Genomic DNA, 20,790 nt, shown 5'->3' with positions numbered 1-20,790 from the left:
TAATTGAAATAAGATATTCATGGAAATGTCTGGATTTCCCATAAAACAGCCTGAGGCAGCACTGTGTGCTATTGCTTGGCTGGCCAGCCCTGGAGGGCAGGAGTGATGGACAAGGGGAGTGAGGCAGAGAAAGTGAAACAGGCAACTAAGAATGCAGCTGATTTCTGGGTCTGGAGAACATCCTCCAAAAAGTCACTTTGTCTCAGTTCAGTGAAGTGGATGAGGGAAGAAGTAATCTACTGTTCTCATCTCCCACTGGTCAAAGTTTCGCCCTGCTGGGCATCCATCAAGTTCCTAGCACTTCCAGGTTGAGGTTGCACAAGCTGCAATAGGGTCTTGCTTGTTGATGCTCACCTCTTCACATCAACAGAAATACTAGGGAGGTGGAGGATTATGTAGCCTAGGCAGGAGGTGAGGTGGGGGCAGGTGGCACTTCCCTGCAATTGGTGGGAGCCCATGTGCAGCAAGGCACTCAATAGCAGCTGGAACCAGAGACAGGCAAGAGAGACAGGATCTGAAGTCATTGGTGACATGTGGTCTAATAGGTCACTGGTGCATTTTAAATGATACTTTCCAGACTGTGACCTGCTGTACACAATGTAACAATGTAAATAGGGAGCTATGTGTCAGTGCAGTTGGGCAATAGTTAGGGTTTTCCAGAGAGAGACAGCAACAGTAGAATGGATGGATGGATGGATGGATGGATGGATAGATAGATAGATAGATAGATAGATAGATAGACAGACAGACAGACAGACAGATAGCTGAGGGGATTAATTAGGGGAATTGGCTCATGTAATTATGAAGGTTGAGAAGTCCCGCAACAGGCTGTGTACAAGCTGGAGATGCAGGGATTCAGCAATATGGCTGGCTCAGTACAAATTTGAAAGCCTCAGAATCACAGAAGCTGATGGTGTAACTCTTAGTCTGGAGCTGAAGGCCTGAGAACTTGGGAGGTGGGGTTGGTAGACTACTAGTGAAAGTCCTGGAGTCCAGAGGCTGGAGAATCTCAAGTATGGGTATCTAAGGGCAAGAGAAGAAAGATGTTCTAGCTCCACAAGAGAGAAAGAAAAAGTTGCCTTTCCTCTGCTTTTTTTGTTCTATCCAGGCCCTCAGCTGATTGGATGGTGTCTGCCCATCTTGAGGGCAGATCTTCCCCATTCAGGCCATTGACTCGCATGCCAATTTCCTCCAGAAACACCCTCACTGACACATCCAGAAATGCTTTGCCAGCTAAGACAGTAGAATCCTTACCTGCACTCTTTCATAAGAGTAGCTGCAAATTCTATATGACTATGAAGTTTAGGTAAAATTATCTTTTCTCCTAAAGTAACATGATCCAATAAAATTTTGTTTCGTAAACTCTATGAGTAAATTAAATTTTTAGAAATGGGTTCTTATTAGATAATCTTTCATTCTTTCTGTTCTTTGTTTTTTCTTGCAATTTGTAAGAAATTTCCTTGACATTTATGAAGTGACTGTAATAAACAAAAGGGAAAATGTATTTTGAAAAGCTAAAACACATGAGTGGCTACTAATTGGAACCTTTGCGTTTTAGCTTTCTGGCATACCCGAGGACATTTTCTAGCAGGGATTATTTATTTCCCCTGGATTTTAATTTCTTTTATGATGATTTGGCTATCTGTTACCCTACCAAAGGCACTGGAATTAAAGAATGAGGGTCATTTAAGTGCCTGAAAATAAATCTTTAAGATATACTCCCCCCACCCCCACCATAGAAATATCATGAGGCCTAGGGTGTTACTTAGAATCTTTATCATGTTGGGAAGACTTCATTGGCTCCCACTGCTTGGCTTTCTCCAGCAATCTTAGTAAACAGCACTTATTCATCTGGATGAAATGGACAGAAGCTCATATAGGAAACTGGGTTATCCCTGCAAAGCCCTAAATGAGATGATTGCCACTGGAAAGCACCAATTAAATTGAATGTTATAAGGGTGACAAGACCAGGAGCTGTGCTGTGACCTAACAGATGCCCTCAGTGTGTGTTGTGAATTATGCCACAAGATTCCTAGCTGTGAGCTTTTCTCTTACCCGTGGACTATGGGTTATATGACGCTGCACACTGGAGGCAGGATCCATAATATGGAAGTGAAAAGCCTGGGCTTTTGTGTAGGTTGAGCTGAGTTTGAATAGCAGTTTCTCCTGTTTAAAATTAATCTCCAACAACCTCTGTTATCAAATTGTTATTCCTATCCTTTACCTACCTTGCAGAGTTGCGAGAGGATGAATGTGGTAATATAGTTAAAATTCTTGAGAGCCCTCAACAAGTGGTTGTTGGCATAAAGTTATTAAAAACCCAAATTTACATAGATACTTCAAGAGCAAACAACCAAACTCATGCCTTTAGCAGTTTTTAAGGTTTTGATTCAATTCCTCCCTTTGTACAAAAAAAAAAGAGAAAAACAACATTGCTGCCAAACAGGTAATAATCAGCTTCACAACCTTGAAAGATGCTTTTTAATTTATCATTTTCCACTTGCACTGAGAATACATTCACATGATGAAAGAGCAGATAAAACATTTCCTTTGCTATTGAGATAATAGCAGCCACAGTGATGTCCTATAGCCCAGCCTCAACTCTCTTGACAAACTTTAAAACATACTACAGACTCCATTGTTAAAGAATATGTATGCAAAATCAAGAAACCCAACACGTTTCAAAGTAAACCTTTGCCCCACCACTTGCTGTCAATTCTTTTTTTCTTGCTCAGTGAATCCCAGAGCTAGCTCTGGAATTACATGATAATATCAAATCCCCATTTTGCAACACAGCCTTTCCTTCTGCCCCTGAAAACAACTCAATGGATTCCCTTTGCACTTAGGATAAAATTTGAGCTCCTTTACATGAATTCCAAGGCTGTCCACAGTTGTACCCTTCCCACATCATCAAACTCTAGTTCATAGCAGAAGCTTGATACCTAGGAGATGTTCAGTAAATAGTTGATGTCTGACTAATGATCTTTCTCTTGTTAATTCACCCCTTGCTGTGTATTCTAGTCATATTACACTCCTTTATGGCACTCATCCTCCCAAACACTCATAAGTCTAGGTCACAGCACATGCTGTGAACTCTGCCCCCTCCTTCTAGCCACACTCCATCCCCCTTTTGCCTTCTATACTCCTCAAGACTTGGTTTAGATGTTATTTCAAGGAAGTATTCTCTGATTGCTGGTCTAGAATAGGTCCTTCCTCTATAAATGCCTTATAGAGTTTCTCACCATTTCCACTATTTCAGTTTATGGTAATCAAAGGTTTATTATGTGACTTTCTGCTCTGCAGCAAACTCCTGGTACATAGTTGTATGAATCATGGCTTTTTATGTATTTTGATGCTTTGACATCTGGGACAGTGTTATCACTGGAGGGATCGCCCCTTTAGGGTTACCTAATTCCTAGAAATAAACTACTCCTAGCTCCTCTAATATGCAAGCCAACCAATCCAGAGGAAGCACCTTAGATCACCTTCTCTAGCAGGCTGTCACACTCAGGATCATTTCTAATCACTCAAAGCCAGGTACCATACAATGAGGGACAGCTCTTCTGCCCAGAGCCTGCTGAACTTACTGAAATCTAAAGTTTCTGCCCCATGCTTCTCCTAACAAAAACCACATTAAAGACTCTTGCTACATTTTCACCAGCCCCCTTTGCCTCCTGTCAGACGCCAGTGCTTCCGTGTGGCCCCATGAGGTTGCCTGTCCCTTCCTCATGGGATATGTGAGTATAACAAGCTATCTTTTCAACAGCAGTTGTCTTCATGCTTAAAAAATAATGAAACTTACATTTTAAGGCAGCAGAGCTTTAACTTCTTTTTTTCACGTTGAATTTCCAGTCCCTACTATGGTACCTGTAAAAGTAATAAATGCCAAATAAATAAATAAATGAACACACACACATATACATATATACACAAACACATTTCAAGTATTATTTATGTAATCAACTATGATAAACAAAATGTATAATATTTATATATAAAAGATGTTCACATTTCATTCACTAAATATGTAAAATGTGAATGTTTTGATAGCAATTGGAACTTACTTCTCATTGCCTAATTTCTATTATTTATAGTTTTTATGTTTTCTTTTAAATTGTGTATTTTGAACATTGTAGTTTGCTTGTAACAGAACTACTCTTGTTCCCAAGTTAAAAACTTGATTCTGAGTTTGATTGCTCTTAGACCTTCATCCTTTGACAAAACGTTTGGTTGAGAATAAAATGTATTTTGTACTGACATATAAATACTGTTCATTATGATTATAGTTAAATAAAATTAAATATAACTGCAACTGTCTTGTGATCTGACATAGTTGTGGGTGATTTACATGTAGAAATATTTTAGGAGATGAATAAAAGCAAGGACGGTCTATTTTGGATGTTCGGGTTGGCAACGTTCATATCTCTGCTGGTCACACCTGCCATATGTTGGCTTCTCTTTTCCTCCAACTGTTTTCTTTCCTAAGAGTGACTTTGAGGCAGGAGACATCACTTCCCACTTCTGGATCTGAGAAATGCTCATGTTTACATATCAAGCAGTTTGCCATTTTCCTGAAGTATCTCAATTCTGTGTTTTAGTCTCAGTATTCTTTCTTGTGATAGTCGAAATATTCATCAACTGAGCCACTTCCTCCAAGTGCCAAAAAGCAAATGCTTTCGTTCCTTCAAATTTCTGTATCACGGGGAATTTCTAGCTCCTGAGGAAGGCTGGCATGAGTGGATGGCCCACCTTCTTTAGTGTTCACGCTCAGGGCCACTATCTACCATTTCCGATCCCTCAAAGCCAGGTACCAGACAACTATAGATGTCCCTCTGCTGCACTTATTCAAACTAATCCTATTCAAACTAAGCCAATCCTAAACCTGCTACCCTGGATTTGAGTTGTTTGAGAAGGCAAAATGAAACTCTTAAGACCACACAGTAGGCAAAAGGAAAACTCTATTGCCTGTACCCAATAAAATGAACTTTATATCCGTAAGACCAGACCCAAAATAGAGTTATGTGCTGGGTAAGACTATTAGAAGTACAAACAGGAGCATGATATTGGAGCTTCTTTCCTAATTTTTTGAACCCAAACATTGTCAATAACCTAATATCCCCCAAAGGTAAAGATTAATATTTCAGTTACCAACCAAAATATTATTTCCTAGGTTTCTCAGAATGATTTTCCTTGCTCCTTTCCATTTTCTGTCTAATTCTCATTTTTCCAGTCTTCTTTCTTTTTTGATGCTGTCTGCTTGATACCTATCAATATGTATAAAGTAATTCCTTTAAAGTTTTAGCTACTTTAAATAATGAAAACAAAATCTCTTGGGGCAAGGAGGAGTAATAAAAATGCAAGTCATGATTTTCACTTTTAATATAATTATAAATAAAACTAATATGAATAAGAGCCACTAAACCCACTGGGATGTTTTGTCTACTACCAAAGGGTTTTATTAGGGGTATTGCATTTTTAACATTGCCCCATTTGTGCCTCAGAACAGTGTCTCTAGGTATTATACATTCGTCAGCTTAGGTAACTATATATAACTACAAATGCTGGGATTAATTAACATAGAACTTAACAAAATTGCCTAGGGGAGTCAAGACAGAACCAACATATCACAACATCCAACTGGTTCATCATCTGAAAACACAGAAGTAAAACTAGGTAAGGAAAGAAGTCCCAGACAGGAAAGGGGTGTGCTAAAAGTATGGAATACCCTGAGATAATTGAATCTTAAATGCAGAAATTTTTGACAAAGTGACTGTAGCCTCAATCACGGTTCCGTAGGAAGTCATTTGGGACATGTGTCTATCCCTTACCAAGATTTTTATTGACAGTGATGGGAAGTGGGAGGAGAATTAAATCCACAAAATTAAATGTAAGCTATATACCAAAAGCTTTGAAAGCAACGAAATTAAAAAGATGTGTGATTAAGAATTCACCCTGCATCTAAGACAGGCTTGCTACTCTGGACTACCCTGCTTCCTCCTCACTTCATCCAATCCACTTCACTGAGACCACAGTTTCTAGACTTTGCCCTGCTGGCTAAAAAGTACTTTTTCAGCCCTGGCCTGTAACAGAGATTGCTAAGTACTAATAGTATTCATTTTCTTCTGTTTTATTTATTTATTTAATTAATTTATTTATTTTTGCTCCTGTAGAAGAACCTCAGATTTCTCTGAAGAGACAGTGAGCCAATCTAAATTCTTAAACACCTTAAAACAGGTTTGGCCATGTGACTGGCCAACAAGATCTAAATGAAAGCCTCTTAGTCCTTTTTGAAAGGTTATGGAAGCTGAGACTGCCTGTATGGGAGATGTAATGGCTAGAATCCCTGCAGCTATTGCAGACTAAGAGGTACATGGACAATGGAAAACATTTGTGTAGAAGTAGAAAACTATGAGACGCTTAGGCCCTGGTGGTACTATGCAGAGCCATCAAACAGCTTTAAACTGCTGTTCCCACAATGCTATTATATAGGAGAATGAAATCTTAGTTGTTTAAAGCAGTATAATAATGTTTTTTCAGCTATTGGTAGCAGCTGAAAGCAATTTCTAACTAATATCAACCCTGATTTCTAAATTCTTTGTCTTTGTAGCCTAACAGCTACATTCATTTCAAAAACAGCCTTAAAGTGTTCACTTCTTATTTCCCACCTTTCCCAACCTTATCTACTTCCTCTGTAACCAGCTCTCTGATTTCTTTTTTCTGTGTTTGTGACTATTCTGGGTAGACATTACTTTCTCTTTTTTTTTTTTTTTTTTTTTTTGAAACAAGGTCTCGCTGTGTTTTCCAGGCTGGAATACAGTGATTTTCTAAGTGCACAGTTTTTACAGTCAGAAAGATGTGGGGCCAAATTTCTTGCTAATCATGTTATCCGGGACAATTCACTTTGTGTCTTTGTGTCTCTGTTTCCTCATCTGGTAAGTGTGGCTGCCAATAGGGAGGGTTAGATGAGAGCATACATGTAAAGAACTTAGAACTCAATAAATCAGTGCTCAATAAATTAAGCTATTATTTGAAATATTTTGACAAGGTTAGCACTCTCACTGTAAAATTTTGTGGAGAATCGTGAGTCTAGTCAGAGCAGTTTTACTTAATCAAGCAGGGCCCTGTCTATCCTAAATCTCTTCCCTGAGGTGATACCAGTAGGCTGTGTACTTGACAGCCAGTGCTTAAAGACATATGTCATGCCTTTCTTGAAGCTTTGTGTTTTTCCTCTGTGTGACTAAGGGGTCCCTATTTTTTTCAGACTTTTTTTCACATAACTTGCTTTAACAATGCTTAACACTCTGATTGAGTTGATGATACTAAATGAGGGAAAGGAGGGAAAGAATTTTGAGTAAGAAATATTAGAAGTAATTAATAGTGCAGGCCTTAAAGTCACTGGCTTTGGACTCAGGGGGACTTAATTGTGATTTTGAGTTTTTCTTTCATTAGCTGTGAGAGAATTATGCCACATAATTAATCTTTCCAAGCCTCAGTTTTTTTTTCACCTTTGAAGTGTAGATAATAATAGTTGTGCATAGATGGTAGTGATGAAGCTCAGTTGAAATAATGCACGCGGACTACCTGGTTTGTGCCTGGCACCTCTCATATGCTCAATGAATCAGAACTATGAGTTCTGCTATGAGTAAAAGTGATAATGCCAATAAAGAAAATCAGTAATCACACATTATGGGAGATTGATAGTTTATCAATCCATTTAAGATCTTCCAGAAATGACAATTTATTTTTAAATACTTATTTCATTAGTTTACGGGGTGTAGCTGGTATTTGGTTATATGGATAAGTTATTTAGTGATTTCTGTGATTTTAGTGTGCCTGTCACCCAAGCAGTGTATGCTGTACCCAATAAGTATCCTTTTATCCCTCACACTCCTCCCAACCTTCATTCCCGAGTCCCCAAAGTTCTTTATGTCATTCTTATGCGTTTGCATCCTCATAGCTTAGCTCCCACTGTAACTGAGAATATACAATCTTTGGTTTTCCATTCCTGAGTTACTTTACTTAGAATAATAGCCTCCACCCAGCTCCAAGTTGCTACAAAATGCATTATTTTATCCCTTCTTATGGCTGTGTGGTGTTCCATGTTGTATATATACCACATTTTCTTAATCCACTTATTGGTTGATGGGTCACTTAGGTTGGTTCCATATCTTTGCAGTTGTAAATTGTGCTGTTACAAACATGCATGTGCCTGTGTCTTTTTCATATAATGACTTCTTTTCCTTTCGGTAGATACCCAGAAGTGGGATGGCTGGATTTAATGGTACTTCTACTTTTAGTTCTTCAAGGAATTGCCATACTGTTTTCTATAGTGGTTGTACTAATTTACATTCACACCAGCAGTGCAAAAGTGTTCCCTTTTCACCGCATCCACACCAACACCTATTGTTTTATGACTTTTTAATTATGGCCATTCTTACAGGTGTAAGATGGTATCTCATTGCAGTTTTAATGTGCAAGCAAGGACAATTGATACAATGGTATAAAAAGTGTTAAGAAATGGAGCAATAAGAAATATGAGCATGTTCATAACTACAAAACTTTTGGAAAGCTAGAGAAATGGAAATTCATGCCTGAGTTAGCACTTAAGAATCAGGATCATTTCTTCATTTTGTTTTCCCTACATTCACCTGTTTTAGATTGATTTATATGAGGTTTGAGGAGAAAATGTTCTGAAAAACTTTTAAAGAGCAGCAAATAGAAAAATCAATAGACTTAGAGAGACAGAGGATGATAAAAATGTAGTTGAAATGATATAAACCTGAATTATTAAGGAGAAAAGAAAACATTATGGTTTTGTTTGACTTATTAGAATGAAACTAGGCTGGAGGAAGGGGCTCAGCTCCACTATATACTAGCACAATCTCTAGGGCATATAGAGAGCAAAAATTTTGACTATGTAAAAGATAATACATATCAGTGTTCTCTGATGGCTTTCAAGTTGCATAGTCAACACTCCAAAGGAAAGGTAGAGAAAGGACTTCCCAAACCTTCTTTAAAATACCTGCTAAAGATATCTTTGAACAAGAAAACCTGAAGTTTCATATCTCAAGAGAAACTTTCAGAAAGGAACCCTTTGCTTCTTAGAAAACTGAAGGAGATTTTGGATTCCCTTATGCTACAGCAGACTGACAGGGCGGCCCCCAGAGGGATGGAACTGGTGATTCCTGGAGAAGAATCTCAGTATGAATCCTGGGCTGGTGGGATCGAAGAGTTACAGGACAGGAAGATGGGACCTCAGTTCAAACCATTCCAGCTCCTCTCACACTGGCAGCAGTTCCAGCAAAGTAAAATGTTTAATGTTACCATTAAACATTCTGGGCAGAGCTTGAAGAGCAGAGAGATACTAAATAGAAACAATGACAAAGAGAATCTGTATAGGAATTTGCTTATTCCTCTGAAAAAGCAGGTTGCTCTCCCCTAATCTGTATAATCAACAATAATGAACAATTGGGGAAAGACAGAAGAGGATTTTATTAGTCTATTTTCTTAATGTTATGAAGAAATACCCAAGACTGGGTAATTTATAAAGAAAAAGAGATTTATAATCTGTATATCAACAATAATGAAAAATCAAGGAAAGCCAGAAGAGGATTGTATTAGTCTATTTTCTTACTGCTATGAAGAAATACCCAAGACTGGGTAATTTATAAAGAAAAAGAGGTTTAATGGACTCACAATTCCACATGGCTGGGGAGGCCTCACAATCATGGTGGAAGGGGAAGGGGGAGCAAATGCACATCTTACATCATGGCAGGCAAGAGAGCATGTGCAGAGGAACTGTCCTTTATAAAACCATCGGATCTCATGAGACTGACTTACTATCATGAGAACAGCACAGGAAAACCTGTCCCCATGATTCAGTTACCTTCCAAGCGGTCCCTCCCACAACAAATGGGGATTATGGGAACTACAATTCAAGATGAGATTTGGGTAGGGACACAGCCAAACCATCTCAAGCGTGAAATTGGCATGCAGCAAATTTTTATTCTAATCTTATGATGGTACAATTTGAAGCTGTTTACTATGAAAATCTTTATACCTTCACAATAATATGGAGTACAATGAGTCTCAAATACCTGTATCACAGCATCAAAAACCACTCACATGTTGCCACCCTTGGTTCATCTATTTCCTACTATCTTTTATTTTGCCTACTGGGGTATTTTAAAGTAAATCCAAAGCATCATACAAATTTATTCTAAACATTTCATCATGAATATTTTATATCTATCTATTTAGCTATCTACTATCACATGTAACAAATTTTAAAATAATTAATATTATCTAACACGAATATTCACACTTTTCCAACTGTCCTAAAAAATCATTTTATCTTTCTTATTTTTTATTTACTTTTTTATTTTTTTGAGACAAAGTCTCACTTTGTTGCCCAGGCTGGAGTGCAGTGGCACAATCTCAGCTCACTGCAACCTCTGCCTCCCGGGTTCAAGCAATTCTCCTGCCTCAGCCTCCCAAGTAACTGGGATCATAGGCATGTGCCACCAGGCCTGACTAAATTTGTATTTTTAGTAGAGACAGGGTTTCGTCATGTTTGCCAGGCTGGTCTCGAACACCTCAACTCAGGTGATCCACCCGCCTCAGCCTCCCAAAGTGCTTGGATTATATGCATGAGCCACTGCAACTGGCCAAAAAGTCATTTTATAATTGGGTTGTTTAAATACAAATCCAACAACATTTACTCCTTTTATTTAGTTGTTACATTTTTTATACCTCTTTCATGCATTTATTGTTGAAGAAATTAGATTAATTGTCCTCTAGATTTTTTTCCATCTGTTATTGTTTAACTTGTTCCTTGCTCACCTGCATTTCTTGTAGCCTAGAGATTTCATTTAAAGTTTGATTTTTCAAAAAATAAATAATACTTTAATTGTGATGCTGTGATATTTATATTAAACCTCCTTCAAAGGCAAATAATGTCTGACATTTCTATTTTGATGGGTCCAGGTGGGTAACAGCCTGATCCCTTCATTATCGAGTTCCCCATTACTTTTACCTAATAGTTCACTATTGACTTATGGAGATTGAATGAACTGGTTATTTCATTCTTTTTTCCTATTTCTAAAATTTTCTTTTTTTCCTGTTTCTAAAACTTCTTTGCATTGTCAGCTGGATTTCTATATAGAAGAATTTCCCTTATCTATCAGATCATTTGGCTACCTTGAAACACAGTTCACACCAGACAGTAACGAAAAGTTAGCATTTTATATTCTTTCCCTTTAATTCATCAACTTAAAGAGGAGGAGGTGACCTAGCAGACTCTGATAATGTTCACAGAGTTTTATTTCTCTCTTGTTATTTTTAAAGTATTATCAATTTATGATTTTAACAAATTGCTTGACATTTAAATTGGTCACAATCATTATTAATGATAATCAATCATAAACAATTTAATCATAAAAAATTTAAGGTTGGGTGCGGTGGTTCACACCTGTAATCCCAGCACTTTGAGAGCCAAGGTGCATGGATCACCAGAGGTCAGGAGTTCGAGACCAGCCTGACCATCATAGTGAAACCTTGCCTCTACTAAAAATACAAAATTAGCCGGGCATGGTGGTGCATGCCTGTAATACCAGTTGCTTGGGAGGCTGAGGCAGGAGAATCGCTTGAAGCTGGGAGGCAGAGGTTGCAGTGAGCTGAGATCGCGCCATTGCACTTCAGCCTGGGCAACAAGAGCGAAACTCTGTCTAGGAAAACAAAAAACAAAACAAAACAAAAGAATTCAAATACATGAAAAGTGAAAACATGCAATAATGAATGCCCATGATCCCAGAATCAAGCTTCAACAATTGCAGACTCATAGCTGAACTTATGCCATCTATATATCCTCACTGTTCCTCCAGCCATTTGTTGGAGCAATTCCAAGGCATCACAGGAAATGTTTCTAAACGATAAGGCTTTCATCAAAAATATATAATCATGATATCACTACCACACTCAAAAATCTAATTATTATTCTTTGATAACCTCAAATAATAAAGTTACCATCAAATTTTCTAAATTATCTCTTAATCTCTTTTATTTTTTTAAATAATTTACTTGTTCAAATAATGATACAAATAAGCCCCAAACAGGTCAATGGTTGATGTATATCTTTTACTTCTTTTTTAATGTACAAGTTCATAAGCATCTCTTTTCTTATTTTTTTCCCCTTGCAACTTACTTGTTCAAAGAACTGAGTCATTTGTCCTGAAGAATTCTCTGATATCTGGATTTTGTGGTCTATATCCATATTAAGTTTTCTTCTTTTAATTACTTGTCAATATTTCAGTATGTAACTCTACAAGAATATTTTTATTTAGAGTTAAATTTTAGTGACACTATCACTCCTAAGATAATTTATAATAATTCTAAAATATCAGCAAATATTTAGACATTGCTTATATATTCTCGATTGCTTATAATTTCTCACCTTTTTAAAGCAGAATCCAAACATATTATGTACATTGGGATGCACTGATATATCTTTGTGTCTCTTTGTTGCACTTATTCCCCTCTGGCACTTACTTGTTGGATATTCAAGGTTACTATTCTGTGGAGTATCTCACAGTCTCTATATGGATCATGTCATGTCTGTGGCGTTAACATACATTATCTCTTGTATTTCCTGTCAATTGGTGGCTAGATTTATAGGTTTAATCAGAGTCAGATTAGATTTATTTTTTCTATTGGGTAAGAATGTTTCATTAGTAGCATTGTGTACTTCTATTTAAAGGCACTTGGTACCTGGTTGTTTCTCTTCATGTTAAGAATTATTCATGCTCAGTGTATTCCCCAATTGTACACTGAGCATCAATGGATCAATGGATCCATTAGTCCATTAGAAGATACAAAATTGCAATATTCTAATTTTTAAAATTTCTTTTCTATTATTTGGAACATTTCTACTGAAAGACACTCCCCTCATCAACTGCGGGGTACACTGTGGTACTTTTCAAACAGGAAAGGGAGGATAAATGCTTGGTACTTTCTACTTGTTAACTACTTTGCTAAATAAGGAGGTTTCTTCTAGCATTATCAAATCTTTTGCTCATTTTTTTCTATTAGCTTATTGGTCTTTATCTTCCTTACTTTTAGGAACTCTTTGTATATTAGGAATATTATTTATTTAATGTAATTTAAATATACTTTTTTCTTACTTTGTCAATTATCTTTTATACTATTCACTATGCATTTTTTAAAATATTAGTAAAAAGTATCTACATTTTCTTTTATTTTCTCTGGCATTTGAGTCATAGTTCTAAAAGTTTTCCTATTCCTAGGTTATAATGGAATTCACTCATATTTTTTTCTTAGTGTTTCTATGGCCCCTTTTTATTAAAAATATTAATTCCTCGAGCCATTTGGAATTTATTTGGCTATACTATGTGAGGTGTATATCAAATTTTTACCTTTTCAAATAACAGTGGCTCAAACTTCATCTATTTTAAAAGTCCATGTGATGGTGTTTTACAAAGTCTCAGCAATATCTCACTAATTAGATGAATTGATGAATTGAGTCATTAATACATTCCTGCCTCAAATCTTCATTTAATTCTGACTAAATGGAATACAAATATATAACATAAATTAGACAATTCGTTTGGAAAAATATTATCCTGAACCTTCAATTAAACTGGCTTTTCTAAAAATATTTTTGGGATCTTTTTTTTAAATGCAGGAGAATTTTATGAACACTTTCTTATTTCTTCTTCATATGAACTCTCTAATTGTTACTAATTGCCTCACTTTACACTTATGAAGAAACTGACTTTTACTGAAACTTGTCGTATGTCACATTGCTCTCGAGTTAGGCCACTTGAACTTTAGTAGTGATATCTTGCAAGTAGTTAGGGAAGCATTTATTTATTTATCTATCTAGCACTTTTTGATCTAACATCAGAAAGAAACATTGCTCTGAGGTCTCTATCTACATTGTGTTTGCCATTACCATGAGTCAGAAAATAAAGAAGAGGTGAAGATAAGTTCAACGTTGGGCATTTTGATTTTGCAGTGCTTGTGGAACATCCATGTGAAGGAAACCCAGCAGGGGCCTGCACATGGCTCGGAACATATGATTTCCATGGCTTACTCCTGCGAATGGCCATAGTGCTAGATTTGTAATTGTCAGTTTTAGATGTTGAACATTATATGAATAGCAGTATCTAAATGTATACAATACACCAAAAAAGCAATTTTTTGGATTGTCTGTAACATCTACTTCTAGATTCTCGATTTCCACTCACTGGCAAAGGTTGCTAGATGTTGAGGGGAAGGGTTGAGTGAGTTGCCAGTTAAGTACAACAGTAACCTTCCAGTTTGAGTTTCTTCTGAGCTAACAGGATAATTTGATTGAATATGCAGTAAGTTCAAAGATCGCTTTCTCTGTTAGGGTTTCCTTAGACTGAAATTGGTGCGCAGAAGCAGCTTTTCATTCCTCATTATGTAGACAAGAGAGAGGAACCTTTAATTTTATAGGCATTGCTTGGGGCTCTTTTTAGTCACTAGTGTCATGGAATTGGTCAGACCTGAGCCCTGGTTGTTTTGCAGTTAATCTACTCAGGTGCTATTGGGGTCCTATTGTCCCTTGGGGTGTCCCACTGGCCGCTGATAAATTCCCTGGTCCCTACCATATTTTTTCACTTTGGGAGGTCTCTGGATATTGCAGCATCTGTAGCCTGACTCTGTGTATTCAGACTATCAGTCGTCTTTAGATTTATGTGGAGCCTGGGAAATCTTGGCTGCTTTTTGTGAACCACTAGAGAGTGTCCATGACTTCGAGAGGAGTCCCTCTGTGTCACTCAAGTGGTCACCTTCCTCAATCAGTCTACCCTCCCACAACAAATATTTTGTAAACACCCCTCATCTTTTGGGTTTCCTCTCAATTTATCTGAGGTTTCTACCTTGCTAGAAATCCCCTCTTCCCCATGTCTGCCAACTACATCCAGTCCAAAGAAGCAAGGCTCAAAGAGGTGAGGGAACTGGAACCCTGGAAATCCTTTGTTTCTTCTTCACCCGCTATCTTTCCTCTGGACCTGGGCCTCCACCCCAACCAGAAAAGCTTCTACTTCCCCTTTCCAAAGAGTGAGAACAACTATATTGCACTTCCTTCCTTCTTTACCGATTGACTTTGTTCTGGATGATGCATCCCTTTCCTTCTTTAGATTACTACACTTATTACTAAATTCATGGTTTGGTAATAATGACACTAGTCCCTGCAGGAAAATAAAACAAAGGTAAAAGAAAGGAAAAATACCCATAAATACATAGATCACTGATAGGAAAAATAGATTGCCAAGTATTTTAAAAATATTTTATTATATAAAGTAGAAGTCTATAATTGCTTAGGATTCAGCCTAGAAAAATATCAGAAAACAAATCTAAAGGTCAGCAAAAGGGCAGGAGGAAAAAGAGAGAGAAATAAAATAGTCAGAAAATTTGTGACTAGAGAAATGGGAGAGAAACGAGAAGGCAACAGCATTCTAGAATATAAGGGAATGGAGTTCTTGGAGAAAAGGAGAATAGCAAATACTTTTAAATGCTGCAGAGGGGTCAGCCAGTTGAGATATTCTTTTTGCACAGGGAAATAATGAGGCTTAAATGTGGTCTGGTTCCTGGAACATTTGGGTTTAGAAGCCTAATTGAGTTATGTATAGTATACATGAAAATAATTCCTCCTGAAATGAGCAAGTGACTTAGGTTTCAGTTCAAACTTTTTAAACAACTAGCTTTGTAGTCTTGAAAAAGTTCACTAGCCTCTCTGGGACTCCTTTTATAAAGACAGAATGAATCAGATGATGTCTCAACTTCTTTTTAGCTTTAAAAGTCTGTGAATCTAGGAAGGAACATTTCTTCAGGCAAATGGAGAAAAATAAAAAGATCATATTGTCAGTACTAAATTATCTGCTTATACATTTCTTCTCTTTTTCTTAAATTAAGGACACACGTATTAATAGTAAAAGTGACATGACAACATCATTGATAAAATGCTAACCATGTGCTTAGAAGTATGCTAATTGTTTCATGGAGTTAAACCCATTCTGTAGACTTGAGTCCTGATATTTTAAAGTACAGAACATAAAAGAACTTAAATCTTCAAAAAGATTTAAGAACAAGAATTTTAATTTGAAAACTCATTATTACAAAGTTCATTGTATGCATACTGAGGTGTACCTGAGATCCAGTCATACCCCATAGCATTGCTAAACCTTTTATCACTTTTATTCTTCCTTTTAATGTTTTTTCTTATTTATTTATTTATTTATTTATTTTTGAGTTGGAGTTTCACTCTTGTTGCCCAGGCTGGAGTGCAAAGGCACAATCTTGGCTCACTGCAACCTCTGCCTCCGAGGTTCAAGTGATTCTCCTGCTTCAGCCTTCCATGTAGCTGGGATTACAGGCTCGTGCCACCACACCCAGCTAAGTTTTTGTATTTTTAGTAGAGACGGGGTTTCACCATGTTGGCCAGGCTGGTCTTCAACTCCTGACTTCAGGTGATCCACCCGCCTCGGCCTCCCAAAGTGCTGGGATTCCAGGCATGAGCCACCACGCCTGGCCAATGCTTTTTTTCTTATTGTTGTATCACCATCAATGTTATGATTATTTACCTTTTTTCCTTTAATCTGATTTTTTACTTAAATATTTATTTGGAAGGGAAATCTTTCTTCACTATAATATAAACCAATGCTACTTTCCATAAAATGTAATACACAAAAACTATATATTTACATACTAGAAATATTATAAAAACAAAACAATGTAATTACATCTTAACTAGATTATATTTACCTGCCCGCTCTTTGTTTAAAAAAAAAAGATGTATTGCAGAGCCCAGTTATTTGTTATTGTTGTTGTTGTTTTTGTTTTTGTTTTTGAGATGGAGTCTCCCTCTTTTGCCCTGGCTGGAGTGAAGTGGTGTGATCTTGGCTCACTGCAACCTCTGCCTCCTGGGTTCAAGCTATTCTCCTGCCTCAGCCTCCCAAGTAGCTGGGACTACAGGCACATACCACCAGGCCCGGCTAATTATTTTTATTTTAGTAAAAACAGGGTTTCACCATGTTGCCCAGGAGTGAGCCACCATGCCTGGCCCAGAGCCCAGTTTTAACAAGAATCAAGCTAAGCCATTTTAGAAAGAATCTGTCCAAGCTTGATAGCCATTCAAGCCATGCTCTCACCTTGATATCCAACCAAGTTCCTCCTAGTAATTTTCTATCCACTCCCTCACCCTGCTATTTGCTATAAATCACCACCTCTCTTTGTTGTATTTTAATTTGAATTCAATCTCTCTCCCCTATTACAATAGTCTCTCTCCCCTGTTGCAATAGTCTCAAATAAAGTTTTCCTTCCCTGATTTCAAAAAAAAAAAATTAAAAAGATGAGTAAGTGCTGGAGAAATGTTTTAGAATAGCTCCAGCTGATACTTTTTTTTATGAGGGGAAAATGTACTATGTTTAATGTTAGCTAATGCCTTGTCCCTATACCACAAGGTGTCACATTTTTAAATGTGTGGTACATATTCCACATGTTCAGGACCCAGTTTATGCACCTCTATAGATCCACTCAATCTCTTCTTTCCTGTGGTAGTAAATTCCCAGATCCTCCTGTCTCATCCTCAGATACCAGCAATTGCAGAAACCTCCTCAGAGGATAAAGGCTAGGCTAACTGAGCCCTAATAGCTGCATTTCCCCAGTGGCTGCCACAAGGGACTTGGAAACACTACTCAGAATCATGAGAAAGTTACACCCTATGGGGCAGGCTTTGAATACTGAGAGCTAGCTGACACAAAGGAGGGAAGGAAGGAAGGGAGGAAGAGAGAGAGAGAAAAAGAAAGAAAGAAAGAGAGAGAAAGAAAAGGAAAGAAAAGAAGGAAAGGAAGGAAGGAAGGGAGAGAGAAAGAAAGAAAGAAAGAAAGAGAAAGAAAGAAAGAAAGAAAAGAAAAAAGAAAAGAAAAGAAAAGGAAAGGAAAGAAGGAAAGGAAGGAAGGGAGAGAGAGAAAGAAAGAAAGAGAAAAAGAAAAGAAAAGAAGGAAAGAAAAGAAGGAAGGGAAGGAAGGAAGAGAAAGATACTAGACACACAGTAGTTCTGGGAGATCTCTCTGGAGTAATCTCACAGAACCAAACAACCAGTTGTGTTTGTTTTTATTGAAAGCCTGTGTCCAGCTTGATAACGTATCACCTGTGCTTGTTTTCCTGCTCTTACCTCATTTCTCCTTTTCCCTCACTCTGGCTACCTTGAGTTTTCACATCTCAGTAAAGTATTTATTCATAGGCTTTGCCTCAAGCTTTCTTCTTCTAGGCCATTTCCCATACTTAGAGGCCCAAAGAAATAACACATAGTTATGGGGAAATGCATGTAAAATGTGTGTGTTACAGGGGATTCCCAGTCAATTGTAGTTGGTTAGTACAGTGAAGATAAAAACACAATTTCTACTACTAAAGATTTTTTTAATCAACAGTTATCTTTTCCCAATTCTTTACACTCCACAGTGAGTAGTATAGGAAAAACAAATGTGTCTTCACACTCATATCCCTAAAGATTGATGCAATACCAAAAATATTTTGAAAACACTACACAGCCATTGAAAAGAACAAAATCATGTTCTCTGTAGCAACATGGATGCAGCTGGAGGCCATTATCCTAAGTGAATTAATGCAGAAACATAAAACTAAATACTGCATGTTCTCACTTATATGTTCTCACTTACAAGTGGGAGCTAAAGATTGGATACTCATGGACGTAAAGATGGGAACAGTAGACCCTGGGAACTACTAGAGTGGGGAGGGAGGGAGAGATGGAGGTGACAAGGGTTGAAAAACTATTGAGTGTTATGCTCACTACCTGGTTGATGGGATTGTATTAGTCCATTCTCACACTGCTATAAAGAACTACCTGAAACTGGGTAATTTATAAAGAAAAGAGGTTTAATTGATTCACAGTTCTACAGGCTGTACAGGAAGCATGGTTGAGAAGCCTCAGGAAACTTACAATTATGGCAGAAGGCAAAGGGGAAGCAAGCATGTCTTACCACAGCAGAGCAGAAGAGAGAGAGATAGGGAGAGAAGGGGGATGTGCCACACACTTTTCAAATCATCAGATCTTATGAGAACTCTATCTCAAGAACAGCAAGGAGGAAGTCTGCCCCCATGATCCAATCACTTCCTACCAGACCCCTCCTCCAACACTGGGAACCACAACTCAACATGAGATTTGGGTAGGGATACAGAGCCAAACCATATCAGAGATCATTTGTATTCCAAACCTCAGCATCATGCCATACACCCATGTAACAAATCCATATATGTACCCCTTGAATCTAAAATGGAATTTAAAATTATTTTTAAAAATATTTTGAGTACGAAAATAGCTGTTAAATGAATAAACTTTCAGAGGACTGTCTACCTGCAGAGGCAGAATGCTTCACTCCCTCTTACTGAGGTTTCCCCTTTACCATGTTGCTGCCATCTTTAGGCACACAACCCTGTACCACCAGGATGGCTCACCCACATTTCCCTTTACAGCAGGCCTTGTCCTGCTCTTCTCTTCATTAATCAGTGGAGTAATTCTTGGATATTGTAGTAAGGTCAAAGAGATCTACCCATCTGTACCTCCCTCTGAGACGTTAGTCTTTCCTCCCTAATCCTAATGCTGATCAATTACCTCTTCTTAATATTCAGTTCAAGAATTATGTTTTCCTTTCTTATCCCTGGAACATTGGTGTAAAACACCAGCCTTATATGACATGTTCACAGTATTTAAATGCAAATCCAACTTTTTACAGGATTTATATGTTTTCTTAACAGGGTAAGAGGTTTTCAAATGCTTAGATAATTTTAATGTTTTAGCAATTTATGGAAATCATGTGGCAAGAAGGTATATTTTTGTATACAAATAAAAATTGGAGGCATTATAAACCATTGAGAAGCTCTGCTGAATTATCTTTTTCTAAAAGTATTGAGTCGTTCACAGCATAGTCTCAAATAATTGCCTCTTTTTAAGAATAATAAAGAATATTTATTTCAAAACTATATTATGAAGACCTTTCAATTTGCAGGTCTTTTAGACCTTTTTGTTAGAAGCAAGGAATTTTGCTTCTAACAAGGAATTTTGTTAGAAGCAAGGAATGCAAAGATAAATGAGTCTATTCCTGCCTTCACATAGCTTTTATTTTAGTAAGAAAAATACACTGGAAAGGATATCTTCAATATAGTAAGCAAGGTTTTTTTTTTTGAGATGAAGTCTCACTCTGTCTTCCAGGCTGGAGTGCAGTGGTATGATCTTGGCTCACCGCAGTCTCCGCCTCCCGGGTTCAAATGATTCTCCTGCCTCCTCCTGAGTAGTTGGGATTACAAGTGTGTGCTACCACACCTTGATAATTTTTTTTGTATTCTTTTGTATTTTTAGTAGAGACAGAGTTTTACCATGTTGGCCAGGCTGGTCTCAAAGTCCTGACCTCAAGTGTTCTGCCCACCTCAGCCACACAAGGTAAGCAAGTTTTATGTCATGAATTTGAACTTGGTGTTGTGGGACTGCAGGAAGGAAGAAGTAAATCAAACAATCAGGAGAGGATGAGAGAAGCTGTCTGGAGGTTAGCAGAATTATGAGTTAGCCTGGTGATGTAAGGAGTGAGCTGGAAACTCCAGCAAAGGAAAAATGTGAACAAAGTCCCAGAATAAAATAGCATGGTGAAAGGAAAAGTGGCAAGGGTCTGTTATGGGTGAAGTGCAAAGACCAAGGAATGAAGGGTATTGGAAGGGCCTAAAGAGAAATGCAGG

The 20,790-nt window shown here is 37.5% G+C and overlaps 1 long non-coding RNA gene across 1 annotated transcript in view; it reads right to left on the bottom strand.

The window, feature by feature from the left end:
• Positions 1-886: 886 nt before the first annotated feature.
• Positions 887-20,790, bottom strand: part of LOC134759977 (uncharacterized) — a 57,319-nt gene continuing 37,415 nt past the window's right edge. The window contains exons 2-3 of the long non-coding RNA XR_010136881.1: positions 3,803-3,867; positions 887-1,023 (exon numbers count right to left, since the gene is read on the bottom strand). This is a non-coding gene — a long non-coding RNA (uncharacterized LOC134759977). The remainder of the gene's footprint in view (positions 1,024-3,802; positions 3,868-20,790) is intronic.

Source organism: Pongo abelii, chromosome 15, assembly GCF_028885655.2.
Source record: "Pongo abelii isolate AG06213 chromosome 15, NHGRI_mPonAbe1-v2.0_pri, whole genome shotgun sequence".
NCBI lineage: Eukaryota > Metazoa > Chordata > Mammalia > Primates > Hominidae > Pongo > Pongo abelii.
The sequence above is the reverse complement of the archived record's forward strand: the minus strand, read 5'-3'. Positions and strand labels throughout refer to the sequence as shown.